Source organism: Emydura macquarii, unplaced genomic scaffold (assembly GCF_026122565.2).
Source record: "Emydura macquarii macquarii isolate MOO-44397 ecotype Brisbane River unplaced genomic scaffold, CSIRO-AGI_Emac_v2 contig_2768, whole genome shotgun sequence".
NCBI lineage: Eukaryota > Metazoa > Chordata > Testudines > Chelidae > Emydura > Emydura macquarii.
In genome coordinates, this window is record NW_027132905.1 from 27,993,190 (window position 1) to 28,008,380 (window position 15,191).

Consider the following 15,191-nt stretch of genomic DNA (forward strand, 5'->3'; position numbering starts at 1 on the left):
TACAGACCCATGCCTTACTAGCATTCCTGTGTGTGGCACCCTCACCGCCCATTGTGGGTCTCAGATGCGTCTCTCTGGATCTCTTGGTCCAAAGCATGGTTTGTCTTTTCATTAAGGAGCTAGTCTTTTGAGTGGGAAGGAGACAAGAGCAGTCATTCCTGAGTGCCCACCCCCAAAGTAGTAGGAGGGAGAGGAGCCTTTGCCACACTAGCTCACGGACAAGCTGACTCTTCAAAATCTGGCCTGACGTTGTGGCAGACATTTGTTTCTCATGTTGGGCGCAAAAGAGAGAAGGGAATTGTTAGAGACCTCCCCCACACCTACTATTCCTAGGCACTCCCTAGGGAAAGCCTCCATGCGCTTTGTGTCAGGGTGATTTGACCTGCACACTGGTGTGAGTTGGCACAGCTGGTTGAGTTGTCAGGAGCGGACAGCGGGGTTGGTTAACACAACTTAGGCTCTCAAGACTGTTGGATCCCCAACTGCTCATGAATCTCCAGGGGGGTCTGCAGCCAATGGCCTTTTCTCCCTAGAGCACAGGACGGTCAGGTGATTGCAACCATGTTTCTCAGAGCTGGACCAGTCTGTGGCGATCTATGCCTGTGCATCTTCAGGCTTGTGCTCCGAATTATCCCTCAAGAACACCCAGCAGCCATGGCTGGTGTCAGAGGCCTGGTGGCTAAAACCAGCCACAGGGAGCACAGCCCATCACTCCTGGGACCTGCACTGGCTTCCTGTTCACGTTTGCATGCAGTTCAAGGGGTTGGTGTTAACATGGAAAGCCCTGTACGGCTCGAATCCTGGTGGTGTGGGAGGACCCCTCTCTCCATGTCTCTGCGGGAGAGACAATAGTGTTAGCAGTCCCTACATTTGAGTGGCTGGGCTCCAGAAGCAAGGTGAGAGTCATTGGCTAAGAACATTTCTGGAGTCTGTTTCTCCTGATAGTCGATATGGTGTTGCGTAGCAGTTACTGTCTTTAGTCCCTGCTGCTTAGCACAGTGAAAGCAGACTCTGAATTTCAGCTAATACAGTGCACACGGGGAACCAAAACCCTGAAGCTTGTCAGTGCTGGGTACACTGGACGCCTAATCAATCCACCCATCCATGCCAATATCACCATGACAAACCAGGCCTCTGCTCACAGGGAGCAGAATCCTTGCTTTGATCCAACAGGCTTGTACCACAGCCAGCATATTTATTTTATCTTTCCAGATAACATCAGTCAAGGATAATCAGGCTGAGAGCTGGAAAATTATGGAGTAAAGGGTAATTTTGTCCTTTCATAGACACTGGGTCCTTAGGAGGTACAAATGGAAAGGTTCAGGAGAACATAAAAAAAAGAAAAGAGAACTATTTTGCTAAATCAATTTCCCTTTGTTTTGCCTTTCTGGTGTGTGATGCTCCCACCCACTCCCCTGTGCGCATACTGAGCCCTAACGGGAGGGAAACAGACACATAACAGATCCAGCAGCCATTCATCTGCCTCCAGTTTCATCTCCTTGCAGAGTCCAGCCACGAGCGGTTATAATCTCCTAATGGATGGCTCAAGAGTAAATGCCTTTGAAAAACATAAGAAGCAGGAATCAAACAGAGGAAAATTCTTATTCCACAGCTGTTCTTTAGGCCTGTGCCAACATGCTAACACTCTCGAAGCTGGAAAGTGAAATAGCTGGAATTCCATCAGGCTGCTATGCCCTGCCACTGTCTCTGTAGGCTGAGTATGGATTATTCCTCTTCTCCACTATGTGAAGACAAATTTCATTGTGGATATCTAGTTCAATTGCCGCATTCTAGTTACTGTTTGATTTCACACACATACCTGTTACAGGATTGACAAACGGAGCAAAGTCGAAAGAGATCAAGTACAAGGGCACAAATTCTGCCCTCAGTGACACTCACACAACCCCACTGATTTCATTTGAGTCGCAGGGGAAGAACATATGGTGCAATTTTGTCAATATAGTATGAACGAAGTGGGCCAGAGCTCGTCAAGGTTGGTGCTTCTGGCAGCCAGAGACATGACAAAGATGATAGCAGCTTCTCTTAGTACTGTTTGGATAAAAGAGCTAGGGTCAGATTTTCAGAAGAGATTCTGCTCTCATATTTGCACAGCTAAGTTGGGACTTTCAAATGCATCTAAGTCCCAGTGACTTTCAAGAGGACTTGTACTCCTAAATCATTTACTTTTGACATTCCCACCTGTAATTTGCACACACAGGCACAATAACTTAGAGATGCACACAGAATTCTATGAAAATTAATTCATTAAATTCATTGCCTAAGAAGGGAAACGTCCTCGGTTTTGATCAGCACGCAGTGCATTTGTCCCAGATATCCCCCTATTTGATAGTCTCTTGTGTTTCTAACCTGCCTTAAAACTCAGCGCTTCTTTCTAATTTTTACCCTGACAAACATTATTGAATTAGGTTCCTGTGAATCTCAGGATGTTGGTAAGGACATCAGGGCAATGACACACAGTGGGGAGTCTGCCAGTCTGTTAACAGAGCAGATTAGCTTATTATTTATGTGTGTGCTCACTCTGGTGCCTCTTCAAACATGGACAGAATCTTAATGTTGTGTCCTGGGGATTTAGCTGTTCTTACTGTGGGTTTGTTGCAGTACAAGCACAAAATCCTCCAAAACAAGCAGGAAAGCAGTTTGTTACTAATGTACCTGTTACATGAGTTGCCATGAGAAAGCAGGCGTCCAGCAAGACACAAAATACTCGCTGACTGTGTGGACCAAAAAAAAGTAATCAATGATGACCAATTTAGAGCATTAATACCCTACTCCACTCAGATCAAAAGCACTCACACCCGAATGGGACTTATCCGCTGTTGGAACGTGAGACAAGACCCTAGCTTCCAGCAGCCCTCATGGAGAGGTACACAACGTGGATGCAGAATGAAGAAACAGCATGGTTTATATTTTATTCGCTGTCTTTCAGATGTGGTTTATTTCAGTCTTTCTGATTAAAAATAGTTTACAAACAGTTTTTCAAGCAGATTTTTCAAGCAAGATGGGTATTATCAATGAATAAAGTAATCTCAAAGCAGTGTCCTCTGGAAAAAAGGACAGATTTTCTTTTATTAGGTCAGAATAAAAAATAGCTCTTACTGGTGTATAGTGCTTTACATTTCCAAAGAACTGGATAGCCTTAACTAATTAATCTTTGATATTCTCCCCAGGGAGAAAATGAGACTCAGAAGTCATGGTCAAAAATTTCACAAGTGCCTACTAGCACAATGTTGCCTATCTCAAGAATTCAAAAGTCATGAATCACAATATTGGCATAAAAATCATGGAGTCTTTATTTGCCTTCTGGGTGCACTTGTGTCACATTTCAAGCTTTTCTCTCCAACCATGAGGGCTAGACATGTACTTTAAAATAAAAGCAAGCAAGCTGAGGTTCTCAGCTAATGACATGACTTTGAGGCTTGCAAGAGCTGCCAACTCTGCTAACGACACTTTGAAATATTGTCCTAATGTAAAAGTAGCCCACTGGAGAGAGTTTTGCTACAGGTCCCCCCACTGTGCCAGCTCTGCACAGGAGATGAGTCTAGTTCAACCCTCCCTGGAGTGTCAGCTCTCTCTAACAGTTCCTGCTTTTAGCTCTGGAGTTCAATCCCCACCATGTCAGTTTTCACATAAGTGCCTTGAGAAAGGGCGCGTGCAGTGAGTTGGGCAGATCTGAGCTGAGAACTCAGTAACTTCTGGGTCCTAGAACCATGATCAGACCACACTTTGTAGTCAAGGTCATAAAATGAGTAAGGGGGTGGAGAGAAGATAAAATGCTACTTATCAGCAGTGGGATTTTGGATGCAGATGCTGTTATAAATTAAAGGTGACGGGGGTTACACAAATGTCTGTGACCTTCTTGTGTTGTCACCAAATAATGTAGACCTCAAAACAGGTCTGAATGGAATGGGTCACTGTACCTTCTTTTTAATGCTGGGAAGTACAGCTAGTGCAGAAGTGAATTATGCTTCAGCTGCCTCACAGCAGCCTGGAGCACAAACATAAATGGAAGTTCGCTTAGAAGATGAAATCAAAGGAAAAACGCTATCACCGATGGGGCAGGACATTAGAAGGGCCTCTCTCAAAAAGTGTGGCTATTATGCCATTAAGCAATAATTAGATGCACCCATCAATGCTCTGAGATTTACTAAAATGCCTAGTAGTGAAAACAAACATAGCAGCAATGAACAACAAAGGTGGAAACAGAATTAAGACTAAAGACATACTTCAGGATCTCAGCCATATGCAGCCTCTGGCCCTTGTACATCACCAGGGATAGTAGAACCGATCTGGATTCAGTACGGCTAGACCAGAATCTTTGCCCAGAACTCAAAGCCAACCCTGAAGCTTTGAAATAGAAAAGCCTATAAAAGGGAGAACTTGTCATTCATTTGTATCTCCACTCCCTGCTTGCAATGGGGATGGGGAGTGAGAATAGTGAAGTGTCACAGGAGAGTTTTCTTGGCATTACCAACCAATCAGGGAGTTAACAAAAGGGGAGCAGAAAGGTCATATTCCACTTCTAGACTAAGGAAGTTTGGTGCAGCATCTGAATGTTTGGACTTTCATCCAACCCCACCCATCTTTACGGAGCCACCTATCACTGACAATGTGGTTCTAATTCACCAGTAATCTAAGTATTGGCATAAAAACTGTCTTACCAGGACAGCTCATAGACCCATCTTGACTCGTATCCCTGTATCCCATGATGCTTGCTTTCTATTATGTTGACAGCATACAGAGAAGTTAAAGTATTTTATGTTTTTATCTTTCTGGAAGGTTGAAGCACTACACTGCTTTATTTCTGAGAATCCAGAACCCAAGAACCAAAACCAGAGAGAGGCTGCTCCAAAAGGCAGCAAGGCACAACTCACCCACCTCATTCCAGGCTGTCTCTTTGCAGATTGAGTGAAGACCCAGATCCCACACTTCCCTACAGAGCCTCTAGCCTGTAAGCAGGACCAGGAAACTCCTTAAAATCACTTTAAGTGTAACACAGGCTATGTCTTCACAGGCAAATTCGCTGCCATCAGATCGATTTCTCTGGATTGACTGAGCAGTCAGTGAAGACCCGCTCAGTCGATCCAGAAATCAACATATTAAGACCACCTTCTCAAGTGGCCTAGCGCTGCATCGACGGGAATGCGGTTCCCATCGGCGCAGTGCAGTGAAGACGGCGCACAGAACAGAAGCAGAGAAGTCGACAGGAGTTGATGCAAGTTTTTTGTGTAGCTTGCGTAACTCCAGTCGACTGTTGCTGAATCTCGGAGGTAAGTGAAGACAAGCCCACAGTTGTCAGTGCACCGCAATTATTTCTTGTCAGAGAGAAAGAAGCAAAAAACCAGACTAATGGCGTATGTGACATCGCTGCTGTATTCTCAGCGGAGATGAGACAACTCTATTGCTGGACTGAATGCGAGATACCAGGGCTCACTCAGTATTGGTCAGATACTGAACATGAACACAAACAGAACATCACACCCAGAGAAGGTTAGGTTACACCAATGCAGTGAGATTAGGGGGTGGCTAGCAGTGCGTCCAACAATAAATCAAACACCTGCATCTGTGTCCACTATGTACTGAAGACCCAGGAGTGATGGAAGTCAAGACAGCCCCACCTTGGAATCACAGGAGGCTTTGACACCAGACCACATTCTATGTGAAAGCTGGGGGAGGGAAATCACCACCACGCTCCACTCCCCCTACTTAGAGGTCTGTTTTACTCAGCTGCATGTCTTGTATGATCACATCTCATTTATCCCACTGTGTCAGTCAGAGAGCTGAAGCGGGCCTTTTGGGTACTGTACAAGAGTGGACTCACTGGCTAGCTGGCTGATCGCCTCATGGCTGGGTGTGACGCAGCAGGCTCTGCTCCTCTAGTGCCCGACTGATGGCTGCTCCAGCTCTGCAGTAGTCTCGCTTTTAGTACCTCCTAAGGGGTAACAGAGTCCAATAAAATAAACTCAGACAAAAGGTAGCTCTTCACCCCCCAAGCCAGCCTCACTCCTCTGCAGACACTGCTCCCCTTCCCAGACTCTGCAGGATCCTCCTCCACCCTTGTGCAGAGCAGCACCATCTGGTTCCAAACTCAGTAGTCCTCAGCCTTGTCTCAGGGTGTTTCTGCACCACCCTTCCCAGAGGGCCAGTAGGGGAACCCAAGCCCTCCCGCTCTGGGCCAGGGACCCCAGGGCAAGCAGCTAAGGTCTCCTGCCTCCCTGGGCTTCTTCCTAGCTTGGCTTTCCTTCAGACCCTTTCCCAGAAGCCATCCACAGACAGACCCCTCTCTAACCATTAGAGAATCACTGCAAAACTCTTCCCCAGCTCAGGGCTGCTTCCTCCTGTTATGTTCATCACCCAGCTCCTTCTCCAGCTGGGCCTCATTTGGGCCTGGCCATCCCTGGCCCCACCAGGTGCACTAATTGCTTTTTGTCTCCAGGTCTCTCCTTCATTACCAGGCTGGGCTATATTCCCCATGACAGAGAGAGCGGGTGGGGGCTGTGACTGGTAAATGGAGGTTTTAATTTCATACATAACTCAGGTGGTTTGGAGTCTGTCTGGATCTCTGCACATACTTCCACGTTTACAGGGTCATGTCCTCAGGCTCTTACTCGGCTTGTACTCACTCCTTACCCAGGCAAAACACTCCGGATCACATACCTCTGATGTTCCTCCTCAGAGCTGTGTCTGCTGAGTTCAAACACATTTGGCCAAGGTCTGAAATCCCCCATCAGCTGTTCTCTGTCCATCTAGGGCTACCACCTCTCCAGGTTTTCCCAGGATTGTCCCTTTTTGAAGCAGCTGTCTTGGAAAATCTGTAAGAGTGCACAGTGTCCAAGGAGGGCAGCGAACAGTGGGGCCATTTTATGGGCTCAGTATCATCCCATTGTCCCCTATGGTACCTCAGAGATGGTGACCCTACCTCCACCCTCCCCTTGATTACCTCGTCTGAGTCAAGACTGCAGGATCACACCCCTGGAAGTTTCAGTGTGAGTGTCTGAATCAAATATTCTTGCCCTCCCTAATCCTCTGTCCATCCAGCCTCCCCACCCCCACCCCCTGTCAAGTAGGGGGTGTCCGCACTGACGTGGCTGTGCTCTAATGCTTAGGAGATAACCCCTTTCGCCCAGGCGGCACCCAAGTGCACAAAGCATTTGCTGGCTTTTCAAGCTCTACTTTGGGCTCCCAACATGTAGAACGGGATCAATATTTAATTTATCAGCATCCCGTTTTATTCTTCCAGAGCGAGAGCATGTTTATTTGTAAGAGAGAATGGAGCCAACGTTCGTCCCACCAGGGTCACTGGCTGAGGCAGCACAAGTTCAGGCGGGATCTGATCAAACTGGCGGCCTCCCTGCCATGATCTCCTCAGTGGTGCAGCTGTCAGGCCCCAGTGCTTTTCACACAGTAAGATGCAGCTCACACTGTTTCCTGGACTAAATGATTATCCAAATGAACGGACATTAGTGTAAAGGGGAGGGGCCTAGCTCTCCCTCTTCAATTAAAAGCAGAGAGAGCTGCGCCTGGCTTGCTGCCCTCCTTGGTGGGTGAGTGACAGTGCCCCCTCCTGGTTCAACCCCTGCCCCTCATGTGCGCAGAGGGCGGGGAGCATGTGTGACCGATAATGAACACCACTGCAGAGCTTTGTTCAGGAGCAGCCTGTGCAGAAGTCATGTGCTGCATGCATTGGGGATGATGAGAAGATGGGGCAGGCTCACTTCGGCCTACAGGTCCCAGGCTTACAGGGCCCAAAATCCAGTCCCCACTCACTGATTCAGCACATCTGCCCAGCCACATATGCTGCTGGGGTTCCTACAGCACAGGGCAACAGTGGTACCCCCACTTGCTCTGCCCCTCCTCAGAATCAGTTCACCAGGTGCAAATTCACACTCCCCATGCACTTTCCCACAGGTGTGAATCAATCCCCATATTTGTAAACCACTAATGGTAAGTTTATGGCCTGTGAGTCACGGCCATTGGTGGGGCTATTAAATGAGCCTTTTTTCTCTTGAGGGTGGGAGTGCTGAGTACGCTGCATAGGTTTGTAAGTAGGGGGGATGAGCTGAAAGCCCCACCCAGCCTTGTGCGAGGGCCAGGTGTGTGCTGAATTCCTTCCTCAGGCCCCAAATCAGCAAAGCACTTAAGCACATACCTAGGTTTAAGCATGTGCTTAGATCCCATAGAATCCACTGAAGTCAAACAAAGGTGGATGCCTTTGAAGAAGTATCTAATCAAGCTACGCCTGGTGTGTCTGATCCTGATGGGAGGATCTCTCGACCACTGAGAGCAGAGGGCATCAGCTGCCAGATTTTCAGAGGAGTTGGTCGTCTTCAATTCCCACTGCTGCAAATAGGGCTGCTTAGTACCACTGATAATCCTGTCCTGAGTTTGTATGCAATTTAGAGGAGCCACATGGATCCTCCAGAGAAGGCAAAGGTATCTTTGGGTGTTTCAAACAAAGAGAAGTTTCTCCTTTTATACTGAGCAAGGAAAGATGCTAAGAAGCTAAGGCGTCCTGTGGATTTCCCAGCTGCACAGGATTATCATCTCAGTTACACTTTAAAATGGACCAGCGCCTTTTCCTTATTCACTTAGTGTGGAGACTGAGATAATTAGAACAAGGAGGAGAATGAACTTAGCGGTGATAGGAACTTCTGTGGGGAAAGATCACATTGGCAGGAAAATCAATTCCCTGTGAAAAAGGGAAAAAAATTAAGTTATGAGTCTACAGGCACTTCAGTAAAATCACAAGTGCATTCAGCAGCCATAGGGGTACCCAATTAGCCGACTGCTCAGATTAAGCAAAGACAGGGAGAAGAAATGTTTTAAATGATTGACCTAAATAAAATGTTTTCCCAAAGTGACATTAGCATGAAGTGCAGATGCAGTGGAGAATACGATCCATAGCCCACTGGAGAGTGGGAGAGAACGTGGCAAGAATATCTTTAGTTTGATTTGGTCCAAATGTCCTAATGCCCAACCAGCTTCTATTGAAGCTAATGGTATTGGCCAAACGCCCCCTGATTTCACTGGCCCTAAATCACACTTGGACAGTGCTTAGGTGTTGGTCAAAAGCACTTAAATGATTTAAAGAATGATAAGCATCTTTCTCGCTGCTAAGGAAGTCTCAGTGAAGGAATATGGTGATATTAATTCAGGCTTCTCTCTGTTCATTTTTTTTAATCTGCAGGGTTTAATTTTAGAAATTACAGTTCATTATTAATTACTCATTCAACCTGGAAAAAAATCTTTTCGTGATAACAGACAGAAAGAGGCACAAACATCCTCACCAGTAACTCATCAAAACCAGCAGGAAACGGGAGCCAGGCCAGACAGTGGAAACATAGATCAAATCCAATGCAAGAAAATACTGGTGACTGAGAGAATGATGAGCAAAGTGTTGTCATGACGTCAGGCACAAGGATGATAATGGGTCCCAGAAAGGAGTTTTAGGCTTTAGTTCAGCAAGGTACCTCCTAATGTTAAACATATATCTAGTCCCTCTGAGGTCAATGGGGTTAAGGACTGTACTTATGTACCTTGCCAGCTATCATTATCAGCTCTGTAATGAAAAAAAAACACCTGGGAGTCTGAGAGGGTGAGGAGGCCAACTGGAAACATATAAGGCAAAGATATCACAGTCCATCCATGAGTCCAACTTGCAAGTCTTCCAGTTGGAAACTATGGCAATCTGGAAGGTGCTAAGGAGAGTAAAGCATGGAAGAAAGAGATCATGGACCTCAATCCTGCAAACACTCAGTCTATGTCTACACTGCAGTCAGAGGTGGGACTGCAGCACGTGTTGATCTCCAACAACAACAGCAGTGAAACTGCGGCAGCACAGGCTGTCCAAGGACTCTGGGTATGCACTAAAATGGCTAGCCCATGCAGCCACAGCTTCACTGCTACTGTCATTGGAGCTAGCTAGGTGCATCTTCCAGTGCTGCACTCGCACCTCTGATTGCAGAGACGACGCACCTTGAATTTCATGTGTTAATTTTACACACAAGTAGAGTTATACATGAGCTTAACTATTTGCAGAATACAGGCCACACAATGCAAGCAAGCTGCTGATGGGGAAGATCCTAAAGGAACCATAGGCTTTTGGGATCAAAGGTGTAGGGCGTGGTGTGGGGGGGTCACAAACAAGTTTTAAGGATGAGTCACCCCCCCCCCCCCCTTTCTTTACATCTAGATGGAAAGAGGGGTCCTAAAACTGTGTTGTAACATGGAAGGGGTGGCATGGAAAAGGTTGAGAAGCACTAGTGTATAGTGAAGCTATTTAGTGGGTTGGGGGTTGCAGCTATTCCTGGATTCAACACAGAGAGTTTTATTATAAAGCAATTGCATTAAAGCAATTGATGCATTGATGGAGCATTTCTCTTGGGAGGCCTCACCACCCTCTCTCCTTACTTTACATAGGCAACACCCAATTTCCCTAACAACCTCGAATCCTTTCGCTGGTTTTTGGGAGTCAGGAATTTGAAAGGATAATCAGTAATGAGCAGCTAGCTGAGAAACTGGAGTCCAGTGGAGTTATGATTTAGAAGAAAGGAATCTAAGTTCTTCTTGGCCTCTTGTCATACAGCAGTGCTCCGGTCCACAGCTGGCTGCTGAGTCTAGACATGTGATCAGTGCAGGCAAAGGACCAGATTCCCAGTAGGTGTACATAGGCATAGATACATTGACTTCAGTAGATCTCTGCCAGTCTTTACTAGCTGAGAATCTGGTCTGGTGTTTTAAATAAAGCAATCTCTGGAGCAGAGACAGATAGATGTGCACTGGATTAGCAGTGTGCTGAACCGGAGACCAAAATGAGACCCACCAGATTCAGTCTTACTTTGTAACCTTGGGAAAGCATTGCAGGGCCAGATCTTCCAGCACTTGGCGCACACAAGTGGGGCCTGATTTTCAAAGAAGCTCAGCACTCCACATGCACCCCAACGGCTGAGCTCTTTGGAAAAAATCTATCTCATTGTGACTGCTGAGTTCTTTTAAGAATCTCACACACACACAATTACACAGTGCCTCAGTTTCCCCAGCTGTAAAACAGAGAGAATCTCCTGCCTTTGTAAAGTGCTTTGAGGGTCCAGAAACAGAAATCACTATAACAGTGCTAAATATTAGAGGTTTTAGCAGAGTCATTGCTTACAGAAATATATTATTCTGGTTTCATAATTGATTTTTTAAAGACCATTACACTTTTTTAGTAGTGCACTTTAAAAGGACAAAGAATTAGTCAGGTCCTTCCAACGGTTTCTAACTTCAACTCTCAGCCCATCTTGCATCTGCTCCCTGAGAATGACACCACCAGGGTCACCGTACACCTGACACCATACTGCTGTGTATGCATTTCCTGAGCCATGCTCTGCCTTTGTTTATGCCCTTGGCATCCTCAGGAAGTTATGGAACATTATTAAATGACCTTGCTGTGACCCAACCATTTAACTCCTCCAAGGCAAACCGTGGTCAAGCACGTGACAGTAATTTTAACAAATAATTATGATTTCCCTGGATATCGGCTCCAGCGTTGCTCTGTGTTAGCAAGATCCAGCATGGGATGTCCCGAAGCTTAAAATGAATATTTAGTTAAACTTTACCCCAAAATTTCAGGGTGTATTTAGCCTTTCCATTCAAAAACTCAATTAAAGCAAACATTATTTAGCTCTCATCCCACCAGAGGGAATTACAACACATGAAATGTTTGCAAAGCATTGGATTTTTGAGGAACAGCAATTCTATATTGAGAGAGAGGGTCTCCTGGGGCATTCATTTCCAAAATTACATTTGTTTATGGTATAATAGGAGCCTGACAAAGAAAGAAATCTTTTGAGTCAATGTTTAAACTCAAAGCATTGTTTAAATAATTAGTTAAATGGCATCAGTCGCCTCAAAGCCCTCCAGTAAATTCACCAGAAAATAAAGTCTCATGAGTCAGACAATCTTAGAGGACAAAGCCATTTTGTTAGTGTGGATGCACTAGTTTGGCATTGTCTCTGACTTTTAGCCTCCTGTTCTTGATGGGGAATATGTAAAGCAAGAGGACCTAACCTTGTCAGAAGCATTCCAAGCCTGTTTTGGAAAAATCATGTCCTTTTCTTCCCCCTCCACACCCCTCAACACATGCCCCGTTTTTATTCTCTCTAATTTTGCAAAACGATAAGTTTAATTTGAAAGGACATAATTCTTAATTTATGTGTTGTCATGAACAATGAAGAGAAAAGTAGGTCATTTCATTATCTGCTGCATGAGTATTTCGCCAAGAAATAAAGCTAAACAAAAGCATCGCCCAGCTTCTTGATTCATTTATTAAAGAAAAAAAATATGGTTATTTTTCTCCTTGCTTGATTTGCACATCTTGGGTTGCAGAGCATATTTAGTTCAGCTTTCTAGTGTGCATTTGTTGTGTCTGTCATAGTCGTGAATGCTGTCTATACTCAAAGAGCAATCTTTCACGGATACACAGTCTCAATTTATATTTCAATATTGTACAAGTTTCTGAGCCTGTGATAAGTCAAACACAAAACAAAACCAAAGAAACAGAGAATGCCTCTGTGTAAATAGACGTGACGCAGAGTAAATAAGCCTTTCAGAAGGAAGCATGGGCCAAGTTCAGGCCTGGTGTCATCCTTCTGCAGTCCATGGAGCAATGCCAGGGATGTGTTTGGCCCTCTATGAATTGTGCCCCAGCTTTGCTAGTCAATGTTATGCTTTCGAATGACTGCACGAGGGCAGACAGCATGGTTTAGGTGGGAATGGGACTGAACAAGTTGCTTTTGAGCCCCATTAACGGCACCCATGCTCTCCAGCTTAGGTGTGACAGACACAGATCGAATCGTGATATCAAAGCACCATGGCAGACACATCAGCATCTCATGTCTGAGCCCAGTAGAGCGCAGAAGCCTGGGGCGATCCATCATCAGAGCACAGAAGCTGTTTGCAGTACCAACTCTGATGATTTTATCATCAAGTCTCACTAGATTTGTGGTTTTCTTAATGCCCCAGCTCCCGGAATCAGGTGATTAGCCAAGAATCCCAGCTTGCATTTTTTTTTTTTGACAAAAGTACATTTCTGTCTCTTGGGGTTATGGAGAAAATTTGACATCATGACCTCATTGCAGCAAGCACCTCCTACAACAGACGGGGCTGTATCTTTATCATAGTGCTGAGTTCTGTCTTGTACATTATGTTGATCTTGCAATCACTCTTCAAGCCAGGGGAGGTATTGAGAAGCCAAGTCCTGGACTTGTTACTTGCAGTGTTCCAACAAACCCCTGTGATTATTACAGTTCCCCAAAGGCTCAGCAGGTGAGTCTACTTTGCCATAAAACACAAGAAGAGGGAAAGGTAAGATTGTGGAGGTTAGGAGTTCCCACTCTCAGGGAAGGGCTGATAGGATTCAGGTGGAAGGAGAGTTGGGGAAAGCCATAGGGAGGGAGTTAAATCTAGTGATGGGCCTCAACACAGGGCCAATACTCCAGGAGAGGCAGCCCTGGGAGTTGGCGTTTAACTGAGGACTGGAGCACAGGGAAAGCTTACAAGGGATGACAGCGTGAGCCTAAGGAGAGCTAAAGTGGTTTAAGTTAATTTCATTTGTGGGGGGATATGAGGGGAAGCCCTGTTAGCCTCTGCCCTAGAAGAAGGGTGACTCTCAAGAGCCGGGTGGGCTGGGAGGAATGAGAGGTCATGAAGTCTGGGAAGAATGCAGGTATCCAGTGGGTCTGGGAAGGGGCTGTGGGAAAGGCCTGAGGCCAGGCTGACGTAGGAACTAGCCCAGGGACAAAGCAAGAGGGGTGTGAACAGATGGACTGGGCAGCACACTAGAGGGTCCTTGAGCTGGAGTCCAGAGGAGAGGGAGGGCCTCGCTTCTCTTACAGGCCCCCCGAGGACGGAGGTGCGATTACCCCAGAGAGGGTGGGAGGACTCGTGAGTCTAGCCTCAGTGTGAGGCTGCTGGACTTTTGTTTGTTGGACTCTCTGTTACCCAGACCAGGGAGGCCTGTGAGTGACCTGGCTGTGGGGATGTCACCAGGAGGGGCAGGCCACCCTAGGGGATGCCTGACAAGAAGAGTCTGCTGGCCATGCTGTGAAGGGACATGCCCTCACCTGGGCAGGCTAATGAGCTCATCTGGGCCTGCTCCACAGCAATGAGATGCACCTGCAAGACTTGCTCAACATGGAGGGGAAGAGGCTTAAAAGGGGGAACCCCCCCCTACAAAGGGGTGGTGAACAGGAAGAAGGTGGCTCTGCCTAGGGATGCCTGGAAGCAGCAGGAAGGCGGCCAAGGAGGAAAGAGCCATGAGACACACCTGGCCCGAAGCTGTCCTGACTGATGGCAAACAACGCACCCCAGAAAGAGAAGTAGAAGGTAAACCCAGGGAGGGGGGCAATAGACTCTGTGGGACTGAGCCCTGACAGCTGCCTCTCTAGGAGCTGCCTGTGAGACTGGTCCTTCTTCTGGCCAGGCATTCCCTGCTCTTGCAAAGGAAGGGGAGGAACAAGAGCAAGCCCCAGCCTATGGGCAGCGTCTTGCAGAGAGGTTGCCCCCAAGATTGTTTACCCCCTCTTCTCCCCCAGTTGACAAAGGACAGTAGGACTCGGGGGGGGTCCAGGGAGCCTGTCCCCCCACATACACACACACACATGCCCAGCCAGGAGGGGGCACACCTGCCATAAGCCCACTCCTTTAGAGGAACAAGGGTGTTGGTGGCTTTGGGCAAGGCTGATATTAAATATGAGCAATATAAGTGATTAATTGGGGTACTGTATTTTGGGGACCTCTTGCAGACATGCAGCAGAAAAACCAGCATGACCTTCTGCTCTGCAGCATCAGAACAGGAGTAGCTTTCCCACACTGTCCTGCAGCAGCAGGACCCCCCTCTTCTCTCTCTGCAGTAGCTTGGGGGGAGCTGCAGCTTGAATGCTGGAGTGTTAGCACCAGAAATGGTATCTTCTGCATGGGATGGGGAGCTGCTTGAGCAGCACCAGTTCCCCAAACCCCTAGCCAGAGCCCTGGCACTGGGGCAATTAAAGAGTCAGCTGAGGATCTGACTAGCAGACCCTTTGCATGCATGCACATGCAATCAGTTGTATGAATGAGACAAGACAAAATTAAACTCTGCGCCTAGACAATTAATCTGACAGCAGTTCAGTTTTTATCAGAAGGATGCCTCTGGC

General features: G+C 46.7%; 1 long non-coding RNA gene across 1 annotated transcript; it reads right to left on the minus strand.

The window, feature by feature from the left end:
- Positions 1 to 282: 282 nt before the first annotated feature.
- On the minus strand, positions 283 to 6,002 carry LOC137165414 (uncharacterized). The gene is made up of 2 exons (XR_010923361.1): positions 5,840 to 6,002; positions 283 to 834 (listed from the first exon to the last, which is right to left on the minus strand). It is a non-coding gene; the product is annotated as an uncharacterized lncRNA (long non-coding RNA).
- Positions 6,003 to 15,191: the final 9,189 nt, after the last annotated feature.